We start from the raw sequence: 17,229 nt of genomic DNA on the forward strand, positions 1-17,229 counted from the left end.
TACTACCCAATTAATCCATATTGGTGGGTTGATGCACCAATTAAATTGCACTTCTCAAAACCTAATCATTCCACCTATAAACTGTCTTGCATTGTCTCACATATGAGCTTTTGGGGAACCTCATATCTAAACCATAACATTAACTCACACTACAAACACCAAAACTGACTATCATCAATGATATGTATATTCTCACAGTCTTACAACAGCAAGCTTCCCTTCTGACTGCAAACTTCTAACAAGAGTTTGTTTGATTGATTGACTGGTTTTGATTATGTAAGAGTTTCAACCCAGGAAGTACCACCCCTTAGAGAACCTGAGTGTGTGTGGGGGGGAATGAAAATTGTGATTTAAATCTGTGCCAGGATTTGTACATTAAAATTTTTATTATTTTATAAGTACTTTTTTAGTAGTTATATTCATTTCACATGTAAGACATTATATATAAATACTTAAATTTTTAAAATTCTATCAATGACTATCATTCCAGGAGAGGAATGGAGCCATAATAAAATAATAGTTCTGAAAAGGGGCATTGATAAGGTTGAGAACCAGTGTCCTTAGTACTGGAGTGCACAGGGATTTTTGTAATAGCCTTACTGCTGAATAGATATTCCAATTTCTAGATGATTTATAGCACATTTTGTAATAAAAACATTTCATCTTAGGATGAATAACAGTGAATAAGAAGAGGAAGATGAACAAAGAGAATATCAAATTCATTTGAAAATAGAAAACTGGGCTCTATTTTCTACCATCGAATTTTTAAACTTTGAAATATAGAATATAGTTATTGAAAATAACCTAAAGGTAGAAGGAATGTGGGCATTATTTTGCCCATATTTTTCTAAGCTTGGGGACGACATTAGCAGCTGGAGGAGGTCCCTGAAGGGAACACTGAGGGAGGTCATAACATTTCCCATGTTGCTTGGAATTCCTGCTGTTTTGTCGCTCCATTTCCTTTCACTCATGTGAATTTTCTTGCCATTATCCATGAAGTTCAAACTGAGTCACTAGTTCTACCTATAATTTAGATGGTCCACTAATCATCAGATGCACTCCCTGTGCACCTATGGTGGGTAAGAACTGTCCTAGATGGTGCGGATATGATTGTGAACAAGACCCATGAACACTTGTGCCTTCATGAAGTTTATGTCCTTCCAGGAAGACAGAAAGTAAGTAAATGTAAGACAAAGTAATAATTTAGATAGTGAAGAAAGCTTTGGAGGGAACAAATTCGAGGGGAAGAAGGTATTTCCAAGAATAAGGATTAGAGAGGATTTGCTACTCTAAGGAGCAGGATGAAGAGGCCTTCACAAGAGATTATTAAACAATGACCAGGGTGAGACTATCAAAAAGTCAGGTGTTCTCCTATACCTTGATACTGAAAATGTTGCCCATGGAATGGCAGCCTCTGTTTAACCCTGCAGCTTGTAAGAACTGCAGGGTCCTGGGTCCCATCCTGTACTTACCAGCAGGAGTCTGCTTTTTGAGAAAGCCCCAGTGACTCACATGCATATTATACTGAGAGACATGGAGTCGGTAAAGTCCTAGGAAAGGCAAAATTTAAGGGGATTTTAAATGAACCTCTTAGTGTGAGGACCTTTCTGGAAATGACAAGTCAACTCAACAAAGGAAGCTGGCTTGACAGAGAGAGTCGGAGGGCATTAAATAAAGAATCTGAATGGAGGACAACCAACCTATTTAATAATTTCACCCTTGACCATCCTGAGACTTACTTTCTGTCACACGGCTTACTTCCTGTCACTTATTTAGAAATAAACAGGAAGAAATTCATAATGGCTAGGTGTTATGATTTCCTCATTTGAAAGAAGTTCTGGTGTCATAGTCACCAATGTTTCTTAATATCATATCAATCTAACATGTCTATCATCTTCTGTAACATTTCTTAATGCTAACAATAATGCATTAACATTGTAAAAAATAAATAAATTTGGTGTTTGTAAATGAGTTCCTATTATCTGGTATATCTTTATGCCTGCAATATTTAGAAAGTTTAGAGACAAAAATTGTCTCTACCATTTACATCATGCATAACTATGATAGTTATATAATCACATTATATCTTAGTTTCCTTAATCACAAAAAGGAAATTGGAATAATTTCTACATCGTGAGGATGAAATAAGATAAGCTTTATAGAAAGTTTATCCCAACACAAGCGTCAAACATTTTGGGTGCAATGAGCAAAATATTCTAAGTCATGCTGGACTCCTTAGACAATGAATTAGGTGGGACCGACCTCTCACACAACAGCCTTCCCAATGGAAGAGGTTGTGCATTTTATTTCAACTTCTCAGGGGACTTCAGATTTTCATTTATCTGCAATTGTTTGGCAACTGATATTTCCAGATAAGTTTTGTGAACAACTGAACCACAAATTCAGTCTTCCCATCAAAGGTGGGAAGGAGGGCAATATCCCTCAACTGTCACACTGACCTTAACCAGCCTGTCCCTGAGATGGGAGGATGGGATGATAGAGTGATGGATCGTGATCCTGCTTCTCAACATACACATGTGATGGTAGATCTGGTCCTGAAGTCTGTTCTGTGAAGGGTGAGTTCCCATTGGATGCCACGATAGCACACTTGATGGTATCATGATCACCAAACCTCTTGTACTTCTCTGCCATAGTCACCATGTTTGGGTGAAGGTGAAGATGATTAAAACATGCATGAAGCACATACACATGGATTTGTTTACACAGAGCTTTGTCATTTATATAGCTTATTTAGGAAGAGGCTGTTTTCTGAAAGGCCATGCGCAAGAACTTCCCTCTTCTTTTGGATTATGGACCCCATTAAAGAGCTTACTATTTGATGTATTGAGAGAGATGGCCACTGTATAGCTGGAGCTCTGTAGAAGTCTTTTTGAGTGAGTCCAGCACCCCTGGCACACAGCAAGCATCCTCCTCTAAGAATGTCACCTTTTCTACCCTTTTAAATGGAGACTCATTGTGAAGCAGTAAAAACTAAAGGAACTGATGATGTAAGACCATTGTTCAGAACTTATACTTTAAAATCTCCTAGTACAATTACAAAACCATAAAATCTTTTGGGCTGGTAAGCTCTACAGGCCATCTTTTGGACTCAGTTCTCAAAGCTTTGTTCACAGCATGAGCTGAGATTTAAACTTCTCACTATTATGTCATGATTTACATGAAAAAGTAGGGGAAAAAACACCCACCTCATGTCAGAGTACTTTAATGTTACTGTGGTGAATATTGTTGTCAGAGATCTGTAGACAGGTGATAAAAGCATAGGACTAAAATAATCAAAGAACTGTGAAGTCTGAAAACTGAAGCTTCTAGCAGTTTCAAGTCAGCTAAATCTACTTCATCAGATGCTTGGTCCTGCACCAGAAGCCTGGAGCTGTTCATTTCATGCAGTGTTTATTGTGAAATAGATATTAAATTTAAAGAGATTTTTGTGAAAAACGAATATCTGTTACAGCAAAAAACAAATTACATTTAAACTTTCATTTAAAATTACATTTAAATTACATTTAAACTTTCCTTTTTTAAAAATTGTCTGTATTAAATGTAATTGTCAGTTGACTACAGTTCATGCTAATGATATGACTGAAAAAGAGAAGTGAGTTTTTTTGTTTGTTTTGCTTTGATTTTTGTTTGTTCTCAGTATTGGGGATTGAACCCAGGGATGCTCTACCACTGAATTGCATCCCCAGCCCTTTTTTATTTTTTTATTTTGAGACAAGGTCTCACTAAGTTCCTGAGACTGGCCTCAAACTTGTGATTCTCCTGCCTCAGTCTCCAGTCTCTGGGATTGGAGGTGTGACCCCCCCATGCCCAAGTGAGAAATGCCATTTTTAAGGGGGATGGGCCACTATATATGTCACTTGGAATACTTTGTGACCTTAAAGTTCTGATACAAGTTAAGAGTTGAGATTAACTTAAAGTTTATTTATAAGCATGAATTTTTGACTTTGACTATGGCATGAAAGACTGGGTCGTTCTAATGCTCTTAAAATGCTCTATTCTCTACAACTCTCATCCATTATTAATACTTCAATAATTTCTCAAGTACACTTCTTGCTTTCATTCTGAGATCCTTCCTGTTACACATATTTAAAATCCACAATTTATATTTTAGTGTAGAGATTATAAAAGTGAATTTATCTTTGAATCATCTACTTACTTATTACTATATATTCCATCTTTTTACTTTCCTTCAGTTCTATAAGAAAATTTTTTAAAAATTCTGGTACCACTAAAAGCTTAGTGTGAGTTAATTTGCTCTTGAATTCTTCCAGATATATCTTTATATTTTAAAAAATCCACTATAAAAAAGAGAAAAAGATATAAAAATATTTGACTATTAAGCACCTTTTGAACACTGGTTTATGTCATAATCTGAAAAATAAGAGCTTCACTAAATAATCTAGAGAATTCCTTCTAAAACTGAAAGTGTCTAACTTGAAAATTCTTGTATTTTGATGGGAGGAACAGTTTGTATCAAAGAATGATTTGACAGAATTTAATGCTGCTTAAAGAATCTCCAATGAAGAAGATCAATACACTATTTTTTTAAGTATCTTGGTACATGTAGAGACTAAACACTTGAAATAAATGGTACTGACATATAACTATGACAGTTTTTGTGATTATTCACAAAATCAAAAGAGATGTCACAAGATAGAAATTAGATCAATTAAATTATGCATGTGAGAATTGTCATAGCAATTATCACATAGACATTACAGATAGTGCATAGAATCATGAAGAAACAGAATGTTGTAGTTAGGACATTCTTTAGAAATAATTTTGTTCAACTCCTGTTTTACAGAAGTGAAAAAAGATTTAGAGCCTCAATATCATAAGGAATTTAATGAATATTCAGGACTATGATTCACGTGATGCCACTGATTCATTGTACTTTGAGAATGTGATAATGTAGAATGAATTTATGACTTTATGAAAATTTGGAACATGGAAATAAGAAAAAGGGAAATGAAGAAAAAATGGGATGTTTCAGAATTTTTACCATATATACAAATCTAACAGGAAATGCATTTGTGTGACATAGGATATTTGATTGGAGGAGAGAGACTTTTAAGAGGAGGGACCCTAGATTGAGGGAGATCTTAATTATGGCTTTCAAAACCTCCACCTTTAGTAGGGCAAGAAAGAGCCCTTATTACCATTTGAGTTGTAAACCACAAGAAAATAGTTGAAAAGTGCTGAAAATAGTACTTATGGGACCATCATTGAGTAGGATGAATTAGATGGCAGATAATGGAATCTTATGGAAAAGTTAATATATTTGTGCAGGATTCCTAGCATGAGTTCCATTTGCAACTTGAACTTCAATGACAGTGATGATTTGAACAAATAATATTTCGAAAGCTAAAGCACATTACAATTTACATAGTAATAACTCAATAAATAATGGTTGAATGAATGAGTGAATGAATTGAAGTTTAAGCATGCTCAGTATCCTACTAGAAGAATCTTTTGAAAGTCATTAGATGACTCTCCACATTAGGTGCTGCTGTTGCTATTTCTATTAAAGAATAATGGCGGGGGCGGGGGGTGCGTATATTGATGTACTAGGATGTCCCACATGGACCAAACTTCTTTGACATAGTGGAAATCATCACATACTAGTCAGTGTTTTTGCTAAAACCAGTTAGCTTCTAGAAAATGTTTCTAGGGTCTGAAATAACTAGTAATACTGAGGCTGAGTTTTACAATAGCTATAAATGAAATATCTTTCTATGGACTGATAATCCCAGTAATTATGACTTTTGAGTCACCTTACAGAAGAAACATGAGTCCTAAGTTCTAAGTTTTCCCACCAATAAAATTAATCAGCTGTCCATAGCCAGATGTCACACATGGTCCCAAGTCTGGAAAAGCTGAATGTAGATTGACTTTTTCATCCTAAATAATGCAAACCTGAGGCCCTCTCATGCTTGCAATCCAGTTCAGCTCCTTTTCTCTCCAATTTGGGGTTGCTTCCTTTATTTCCTTCCTTACTTCCTAAAATCCTGCTTCTGCCAAGTACTGAGTTACACAAACCCCCTATTGTCCTCATCTTATTTTCTTTGCATGTCTAATTTTCATCAAAATCATTTGTGTCTTGAAGTAATCTCCTGCCCTACCCCTCAACCTAACATATTTTTTTCTTGAAATTTCTACCTCAACTTACATGACTTAATTTTCTAATGCATACCTATAGGACACTTTTTTTGTTCTTGTCTTTTACTGTCTTCAAATTTAATCTCTTCAGGATTAGACTATTTCATCCTCCTTACCCACAAGATAAACACACTGCTCCACTTTTGTTAGGGCACCACATTTGTACCAACAACCAAACTAGAAGATGTGGCCTATATTTGGTCTTTCTCTGTTTTTATACCTAAACATAATTTGACGTATGTCCTACATTTTCTTTCTCCAAGTTGTCTGTTACATTCACTAGGTGAACCCTGTCATTATCCTAGCCAAGGACTTCTCTCCAACTTTTGTTTCTCCAATTTGACACCTACTGCTTTTTCCCATCCATTCTTTTCTACATCTTTACAGTCCACAAAATCTTCCTAACATATCACTTACTTCACTTTATTCTCCAGGTCAGATGACAACTCCTAAAGTCAGTTTCTCTCAAGTATTATCTACAAATAAGCTTATATCTGCCTTTTTACTTACTCTGTCTGGCAACCACCATCCTCACTATAAAATGTGATTTTCTAATTCTCCCCTCAACATGGTCATTAAATGTTTAAATCCTCTACCGCAAACTTTTTCATTCCATCCCCCCTGACTCTAATGTCTCCTTTCTTGGATGTTTTACCACAATTATGGGCAGTATCATCTCCCACTTTGCACTTAATAGTTTCCTGGTTTCATAGTAAAATTATTTACCTAATTAACCTATCTAGTATTCTAACAAAATGTATTGAATAATAATTATTATGTGTCAGTCAACATTGTGCCAGGAGCAGAGGGGATATAAATAAGAATAAATTAGCACCACACATGGTAGTGCATGCCTATAATCTCAGCAACTGAGGAATCCGAATTTGAGGCTAACCTGGGCAACCCAGCAAGATTTTGGTGGGTATAGCAAAGTGGTGGAGCGCTCCTGGGTTCAATGCCCAATACTGCAAAATAAATAAATGTGAACAATTTAAGAGCTGTTTGCATTTTAATAGGATTATATACTTTAACAAAATAAACACACATATTTGCAGTCTTCTATCTTAGGAATGAAACTACAGAGTATTTCAATTTTATATATATAACAGGATATGAACCAATCAGAATAATAGTAGGTTTACCAAGGAAACTGCTATTTAAATTGAGATCTGATGATGAGTAGAATTTTATAGGAAAACATTGCATGGTTGGGGGTGAGGTTCTGTGTCATGGTAGGTGGGGTGGGGTGGAATATTCTCAGCAAAGGAAATATCAAAGGTAAAGACCTTAAAGAGCTTAGGAAAATGACACATGTAAGAAGTTCATGTTGAGCAGAATAACTAGAGATCCAAGAGTGAGGTGAGAAGAAGCTGGAGAATTCCAATGAGAAAGTTCAAAAACATTGGGAATCTGGTAAAAATGAGTATCTATATTTAAAAAAAAAAAAATTGGTCCTTTCCTTGAAAATAATGAAAGGATGCTGAAACTTTGCAGAAATGATTTCCATATCTCCAGATATACTCTATTGTTTGAGGTATTCACATCATCACATAACGCTCAGATTGACCACATAATCGAAGGTCCATATGAAGTCTCTCTTGAGAGTAAAATAAGACTTGATGTTTGCATGGAGAGTACAGATTTAAACTGGAACTCTAGAGGGAGGTGACTTCTGCTCACCATGTTTGTTGCTCCTGTGTTTCCCTAGTGATTAGCTTCAACTGAATACAAAATTCCACCAACCCTGTGGATTAAGTAACAGATCAGTGATAATAATGTGTACATAAAGTTTCTCCAGCAGTAGTGACTTGTGTTTTCTAAGGCTTCTTTTGAGGAACAGTCTTAGGTTCCTCAAAATTTGATGATGGCAACTTTGGTGTGAGAGCCCTTCAGTAATTTGTTCAACATTGTGATCAATTCAAATTGATTTTGCTGCCTCAAACATCCAGAGTGGTTGGGGATGTAAGGTTATTTCTCTTTTATTATCTTTTAACAGAGAAAAGTACCTGTTTGAAAACAGTTGATAAAGTTGGATCATCTAGCTGGAATGGAATTATGGGAAGGATAAGACCAAATAGATTTGCAAATTTAATATGTTTTCTAAATTTTTTAAGATATCATACCTTCCCATCTCTTTGTAACTTTTTGTGATTCTGAAGTAATCTGTTAGGTTTAGAAGAAAATGACTTTTCAATCTCTTTGCTTTTCTTGCAAAATGCCTAGTAAACTTCTGTTGCCTCCTCTACCCTCTTCTGCAAACACACTCACAACCTGAACCTTAAATTTGATTGTGATCCTCACGATTTCTCCTCATCCCAGGCTCATTGTTGTCTTCTTTTGCAAGTTTTGCCCAATTTTAATGTTCTTTTAATGCTCTGATGACCATTAGCAGGAAGTTCCAACTCCAGGCACATAAGGTGCCCCACTTTTCTCCTGTGACAATTTCTACAGCTTCAACTTTGGAGAATTCTATTCAGTGAAGTATTTGTTAGAACTCCACCCAATAGTATGTTCACTCCTTAGTGTCTACAGAACTTAGGGGCTGCTCTACGCAATACATATAGATAAAGTGGGCTGTATGGTTCATGAGTGAATTTATGAATGTAAATGTCTCCCCCAGTGTATTACAAGGAGTAGCAAGTCACATATTTACAGTGTTGAGCACAGGTAAACAGTCTAAGGAAGTGATGGATGAACAGAGGGTCATTGTTATATTTCTTCCATGCTGCTCCCTTTATGCTGTCCCCAAACTTCATTTCTTATTACTCTTCAGAAATCCATGAAATAATTATCTCACTTACCCATTTTATGTAAATGAATATAAAGTAGCAGGACAGGGTTTGAATCTTGAAACCTGGTGTCTTCTTTAGAATAATAGTTCTGCCACTTGCTCCTTGGTAATTTTTAGCAAATTACTCAATGGACCTAAATTTCTTCATCTATAAAATAAAGATATTGATAGCAATGATGCTACTCCCTTATGACATTACTGTGAGTATTAAATGGCTTAACCTTGCTGAATGAGGCGGCACATGCTTGTAATCACAGCGGCTCAGGAGGCTGAGGCACGATGATCTCAAGTTCAAAGCCAGCCTCAGCAATTTAGAGAAGCCCTAAGCAACTTAGAAAGACCTCGTCTCAAAATAAAATTAAATTAAAACAAAAAAAGATCTGGGAATGTGGCTCAATAGTTAAGTGACTCTGGGTTCAATTCCTGATATCAAAAATAGATAGATAGATAGATAGATAGATAGATAGATAGATAGATAGATAGATAGATGGCTGGCTTAACCTTTAATTGCAGTTGCTACCCAGTACACAATATATAGTAAGAACTATTCAGGTGTTAGCTATTATAGTGGATGCTCAAGTCTTAAACTTCAGAATACAGATATGTTCATTCACTTGCTCTCCCATCTAAATATTCCACAATTATCTAAACATATCCCAAAATTAGTATCCCAAAACTAGTTTTCCTGTAGTGCTTTGTATTTTAGTTAAATTCAACCTACATGTCTGTTTTTGTCCATTTGAACTGCTATAACAAAATACCTTAGGCTGGGTGATTTATAAACAATAAAATTTATATCTTATAGCCTGGAGACTGAGAATTCCAAGATTAAGGAACCACCAGATTCAATGTCTGGTAAGGACCTGTAATTAAAGAACTTACGTCTTCTAGCCATGTTGTCACATGATAGAATGGCAAGGGGTTATTTTATGAGTGAGCTAATCATCTCCCAAGAGACCTACCTGTTTAGGTGGAACTTAGGTTTCTACGTATGAATATTGGGGGAACACATACTTTCAGAACACTGTAGTGCCCAAACCATGAATCTGAAAATTATGCCTATATTTCCCTCCCATGAGCACCATATAGCCAATGATTCAATGATATTAGCAATTCTACACCCTGAGATAGATATAAAGATAAAGATACAGATATAAATACATATGTATTTGCATCTCTTTTCTCTACTCCAAGATAACTTCTGTGAGCAGAAGTTCTCTCCAAAGTAAAGCTTCTACAGTCAGTCTTTTATTTTCTTATCATCGCACATTTTTTTTTTTTTTTCATTTTGTGCAGCAAACGTCCAGGTGATCAAGGACTAGCAGAAACTCTCCTTGGTGGATAAAGAAGCAAATATGTTTGAAAACACTCAAAATTTATATCTACCTTTTCTTCACATCACATAATAAAAAGAAGTGAGTTCTTGAGTCGTCACTGGACTCCCCCACCCCACTGTCATCATCCCAAGTCAATTTTTTTCATACTGGCCACTAATTAGAAAAAAGGTGGGAAAATCCAGGGAAATGCTGAAACAGCAAGCCAAATATTTATTGTAAACACACTCTGCATTTTGCTTACCTCTTCATGAGTCTCAGTGGATGATTCTGGGTGGAAGAATATATCTGCAGTTCTCAGTTATGAACAGGAGGGGTTTAGGCCAATTTTGGACATATGTTGAATCTTCCGTTTGAACTTCAAGGCCTGAGTGAGGAACAATTGCGTTTTTTTTTTTTTTTTTCTTTTTGTCCTTTGTGTTTTTGTTCCACATACCCTATTGTTTTGTTTTCTTTTTTCCCTTTGAGCAAAGTAGAAACTGTGCAATGCTTTTTGGGTGATTAATTAATGTCTTGCTAAAGTTCAGGTCAAATATGTATAAACACGTATACCACCTGCAGATACTACCACATGAAGTGCTTTTGATTTTTCCCTTCTCTTTTTTTTCCTCTCCACCATTTACCATTTAGACCTACAGAACATGAATATCCAAAGCAAACAAGAACATTTATTTTTTATTTTTAAAAAATATTTTCCATGAAAATAAAATTTTCTTGTTCATGCTCCTCAGGGAGTGCAGATTGTGTGTGTGTGTGTGTGTGTGTGTGTGTGTGTGTGTGTGTGTATACATACACACATATATATATATGTATGTGTATATATATGTATGTAAATTTACTTTGTGTAGAGATCTCTTTTTTCTTGCATGTATGTGGGAGGAATAGAAATGTTCAGAAAGAACAATTTTGAAATATTTTACTGTGGTGTCAATGTGTGAAATGACTTAGCAATTCAAGTTGAAGTTTTCTTCATCTACTGCTGTTATTAAGGTACATTTGTATTTAAAATTGATTTGCAGTTAAACTGATACTGTTTTTTACATCCGAAGGCAAAAGTAACACATTTTTTCTAAAATCCACCCACACTGTCATTGCAACAATCAATTCTTAATTCTGTGGAGGTGTATGTATGAGTGTGTGCGTTGTAAGTATTTGTATTCTGGCCATGAGAAATTATTTTTAAAATATATCAATAAATACATTGAACAACCAACATTGTACTAGGCCAAGTAGGTGGGTGGGGGGAGTTACAAAGAAATATAAAATAAATAAAATAAAAGACTTCCTATAAACTAATGACAGATCAAAAGACAAAAGTAATTCTATCCATGTTTCCAAATCAAATATTAACAAATGTAAATCAAATTAATGTTAAAACTTCGTTGATTTTATAACTATTTCTTAAAAATTAACTTTTGTACTGATTTCCTAAATATAAAAACATATTATGATTTTTGGAAAAATAATTCATTTAAAAACTTGTATAGCTATTTTGAATTTTGTTATAAAAAGTGGATCTTCAATTCAAGCTCACTCTGCATCTTAGACATTCCAGGGTGCCATAACTGGAGGCTTATATACAATATAAATTTATTTCTCACAGTTCTACTGGCTGGACTTTGGAGATCAGGGTGCTAGCATCTTCCGGTTTTGGTGAGGACACTGGTTAGTTACAGACTGTTGATTTCTTGCTGCATCCTCACATGAATAAAGGGAGAAAGCACATTACATTCTTGAGACTCTCATAAGGATAATCCTGAGAGCTCCAGTCTCATGACCTCATCTAATCCTGACCTCCCAATGACTCTGCCTACACAAACTGTCACATTGGGGGAATGGGACATCAACATATGATGTTCAGAGAGATACAAGCATTAAAATCTTAACACTTTATCAACAACTCTGAATTAGGCACCTTTAGGGTAGACTTCATAGATACAATCCTTCATTTTTACCTCTACCCCCTTCATCTGCAAGTACTACCCCCCCCCCCAACACACACACAAAGAATAGAGGCTTTTCTTTCTTTTTCAACCTGGCCTAGGATTGTGACCGTATTTTGGTTAATAAGATATAGTGGAAAGGAGGAAATCCAGATCCAACACTAGACCTAGAGAGTCTCTATGTACTTCCAGTCTCTATTTCTGTTTGAATCCTGAACTGACATAACAAGTAGAGCCTAATATTTTAGTTGCAGAAAACATGATAAATAGCATTAATCAGAGATCTGACATCCCATTTGAGGCCTTCCCAGTTCAGCCAACTTCTAGCTGATTGAGTGGTTGACCTCCTCCATGAAAATGAGCCTGGCCAAGACCACCCAACTAAGAAGCTGAAATTACAGCCTATAGAATTGTGTTCTATGTGGATGGCTTCTATTCCACTGAAGAGATCGGGTCGTTTTGCATCAAATACTGATTGATATGGTTTCACTTCTCCAGCTACAGTGGCTGATCCAAAGGGAAAATCAAACTGGGTCAATATTAGTTCTTCCTTAGAATGTTTTCCACTCTACCTTGGACTGCCAAATTGGAAGTATGAGTACAGAATTTTCTAAACCTAGGTTTCCTATTTGATGGAGAAACAACACTTATAAGAGAATAAAATATCAGGAAATAATAACAAAAGACAATAAAGGAACTTTAAGTTTCTGTAAGACCAGGCCACCAAAGCTCCTTACTGAAATTTGTTAAAAATCAATAAATTTATTTGTTTGGTTTAAAGTAGTTCCAGATAGATTTCTGTTACTTGTATTTCTAAGTGCTCTTATCCAAACTGTTTAGAAAATCAGGAAGAAACAAAATAAAATGTGACTGAGCAGTTGGGCATATTGATACATACCTGTAATCCCAGTTACTCAGGAAGTTTTGGCAGGAGGATCATGAGTTGGAGACCAGCCTGGACAACTTAGCAAGATATTTTCTCAAAAACAATAATAACCAAAACAAATAAAACAGAATAACAATAAAACACCCCCAAAACTAAAAGTGATTGAGTTATTGAACAACCTAATACTTTATGTGTAAAAGTCATCAATCAATAATCATTTATTTATTTATGATTCACTAGATTTGGAAGTGGGAATACAATTTTAATCTTAAAGAATTTGTATTCTAGCACAAAAGGTGACTGAGTATACTCAAAATTAAGATGTAAAATCAGGGGGCCAAAGATATAGGAAGATTCTCTAATTCAGTTTTAACAAGTAAAATTTCAGCTTAACTTTGAGTGGAAAGTAGGGTCCAGCTTAAATGCAAAGGTCAAAGAAATCCTTCTTTTGGAGAGATCATTATTACAGCCTTTTCTTTATCAAATATACCTTTACTTACTTGCTAATATTCCCACAGCTAGAATTTAATTTTCTTAAATAAAATGGTGAGGAACATTGAAAACAGACATTTTACTATGTTTTAGAAACTATATAACAATTATATATTTTCTCTTTTAAATATACTTTAGAAATAACTTGGATTTTTCAAAACAATCCTGTTAAATAAGGAATATTATATTTCATCTTATCTTCTTTTGAATGTTATGTGACAAAAATTAGCTTCAGAAGAAGTAATTTAAATTAGGATTTTCCCTGCTTTGGAACAGTACAAATATTTTTAAAACACAATTAAATCTGATATGTAGTATGTTCTATTTTGAAAAGCACTTTAAGTTTTTTTTTTTTTTTTGGCCTCAAATTTATTTCTTGACTAAAGTGAACCGATTTCAAGTTTTTAAAAATTTTATAGACATAAAGTTATTGACTTAAGACTTTGAGACAAAACAAGGAGGGTCTTGATGTCCCTACCAAGGTTTCCTTCCTAACACAATTACTTTCCAGTAAGAAATGTTTCCACTAATGATCAGGCTGGGGAACTGCTGACACCTCCTCCAAGTTTTCCCTTGCTGTCCAAGTGAGCCTTTTGCCTGAACTTGATTGATGGGAGACCTTCCTGAGGTTGAAGCAGTGAGGACCTCCTCCATCTTTTATGAGCAGACTACATATGGTCCCAAGGTCACGAACACATGGCTGTGTCAAGTGCCCCAAGAGCAAAGAAATGACAGGATGTATGCAGAATCCCAGGAGCCTGTGCAAGAGCTGACTGCGCATGTGTGGAGATGTTCTTTCCGTTTACTCCTGAAGTACTCGGGAAGCAGTCCAGGTACCTTATCCTCTGAGCTGTTTGCCTTATGCTGAAACGTAAGTCATAATAAATCCTCATGTGGCTGGCATTTCTTGTGTCCTTGCCATGATTTCTACCTTGAAATGAGCAAAAGAACCCAAGGTCAAACTGGTAATACTAAGAACTGGCAAGAGTGGTAATAATTGTATTAAGAGTTAGTTCTACATCAAAGATTATAGTTTAGTATTTTTTTTAACTGTTTCCTTCAATACACTGCCAGAGAAATATCTTGAAGACACTAATAACATCCTAAAGACATATTATTGGATGATACTACAAATGCATGAAATATCTCTTTATGTTAAATGTTCAAAATTTTTGGTTCCTGGTGGGATTCCTGAGTTTATCTTCAGCATGCATTCTCTTTTTTACCTTATAATTTTTACTTTTTTTCTTAACATCGTCTTATGAAAACTTTCAAAAGAACAGTACAATTTGTGCTCTTAGCTATTATAATGAGTTCCATATCTGTGGATTCAACCAAACATGGAGAGAAAATAATGTTTCTGTACTTGATATGTACAGATATTTTTCTTCTCATTTTTCCCTTAAATAATATGACACAGTTTGAGTATCCTTTATCTGAAAAACTTGAAACAAGCAATGTTTCAGATTTTGTATTTTGGAATATTTTCACATATATAATAAGATGTCATGGGAATGGAACCTAAATCTAAATAGGAAGTTAATTTAAATCTCATATACCTTGCACATGTATCTTGAAGGTAATTTTATGCAGTATTTTTAGTGTGTCTGGATTTTGACTGCAGCTCAACACATGAGGACAAATGTTAGAATTTTTCACTTGTGTCTGCATTCAAAAAGCTTCAGGTTTTAGAACACTTCAGATTTCAGATTTTTAGATTAATGGTGTTTAAACTATATAAGAAATATTTAATTATTTGTTTATTTTCTTTATTTTTTATTTTTGCAGACTGTGTTTTGATTCATTGGACACAAACAGGGTATAATTTTTTGTTTCTATTGTTGAACATGATGTATATTCACACCATTTGTGTAATCATAACATGTGCATAGGGTAATGATGTCTATCTCATTCCATTGTCTTTCATACCTACACCCCTCCCCCTTCTCATTTCCCTCTATGTATTCCAAAGTTCCTCCATTCTTCTCTTACCTCCACTTTCACCCTCATTAGGTATCATCATCCACTTATCAGAGAAATCATTGGGCCTTTGGTTTTTTGGAATTGGGTTATTTCACTTAGCATGATATTCTCCAATTCTATCAATTTGCAGCAAATTTGCCATAATTTTATTCTCCTTATGGCTGAATAATATTCCATTGTGTATGTATATCACACTTTCTTTATCCATTTATCTGTTGAAGGGCATCTAGGTTGGTTCCGCAATCTGTTGTGGAATTGAACTTCTATAAACATTGATGTGGCTGGGTTACTGTAGTATGCTGATTTTAAGTCCTTTGGGTATAAACCCAGGAGTGGGATAACTGGTTCAAAAGGTGGGTCCATTCCAAGTTTTCTGAGGAATCTCCATTTTGTTTTACATAGCATTTATATTATATTAGATATAATAAGGAATCTGGAGATACTTTACAGTATATGGTAGAATATCCAGTCTGCATGCAAATTCTACACCATTTTAAATAAGGAATGTGAACTTTCACTGATTTGGATATCAATAGAAGGTTCTGAAACTAATTCCCCATGTATACTGTGGGGCAAGTATATATATATATATATATATATATATATATATATATATGTTATATATGTATATGTTATATATATATGTTTTATATATGTTTATATATATTATATATATTTCTTTATTATATTTGAGTATATTTGCATATTTGTGGTTATGATCAACAGAAGACTGAGAACAAAGAATAACTTCATGCAAAAAGCCTTTTAAAAATGGATAAAGAAACTGTGGTATATACACACAATGGAATATAACTCAGCAATAAAGAATGATAAAATTATGGCATTTGCAGGCAAATGGATGAAATTGGAGAATATCATGCTAAGTGAGATAGCCAATCTCAAAAAAAGGACAAATGATCTTGCTGATAAGCAGATGATGACACATAATGGGGTGTAGGAGGGGTTAGTGTTAGGGTTAGGGTTAGGGTTAGGGTTAGGGAGGGGGGCAAGAATAGAGGAAGGAAGGACTGTATAGAGGAAAAAGAGGGGTGGGAGGGGTGGGGGGAAGGGAAAAAATAACAGAATGAATCAAACAACATTACCCTATGTAAATTTATGATTAGGCAAATGGTATGCCTTTACTCCATGTACAAACAGAGAAACAATATGTATCCCATTTGTTTACAATAAAAAAATTGCCAAATAGAAAAAAAAAGTGAAGAGATGAAATCACAAATGCCAGCAGAACTGAGTTTTGACAGGTGATATTTTTCTACTTGTGTGTGTGTGTGTGTGTGTGTGTGTGTGTGCGTGCATGCATGCATACACACATATATATTTAGTTAGGTGCAGATGCTGCTGTTATTGCTGCTTCTGCTATTGTGATGATGATGATGATGATGATGATGATGATATGTGAGCTCATTTCTGCTTTCACAACAAAATGTTAGACCAGATTGTTATTCATGTGTGGATAAAGTTGTTTGTGGAGGGAGAAAATATAAAATCTAAGAATATAGAAAATGGAGTTTCATAGATTTGAATGTCCTTTAGACTTTTTTGATGTCTGCTTCATTGAAAATGTTGTGCACAATTGCATAATATCAACAGGTACTGTCA

This window comes from Sciurus vulgaris, assembly GCF_902686455.1.
Source record: "Sciurus vulgaris genome assembly, chromosome: 6".
NCBI classification, from domain to species: domain Eukaryota; kingdom Metazoa; phylum Chordata; class Mammalia; order Rodentia; family Sciuridae; genus Sciurus; species Sciurus vulgaris.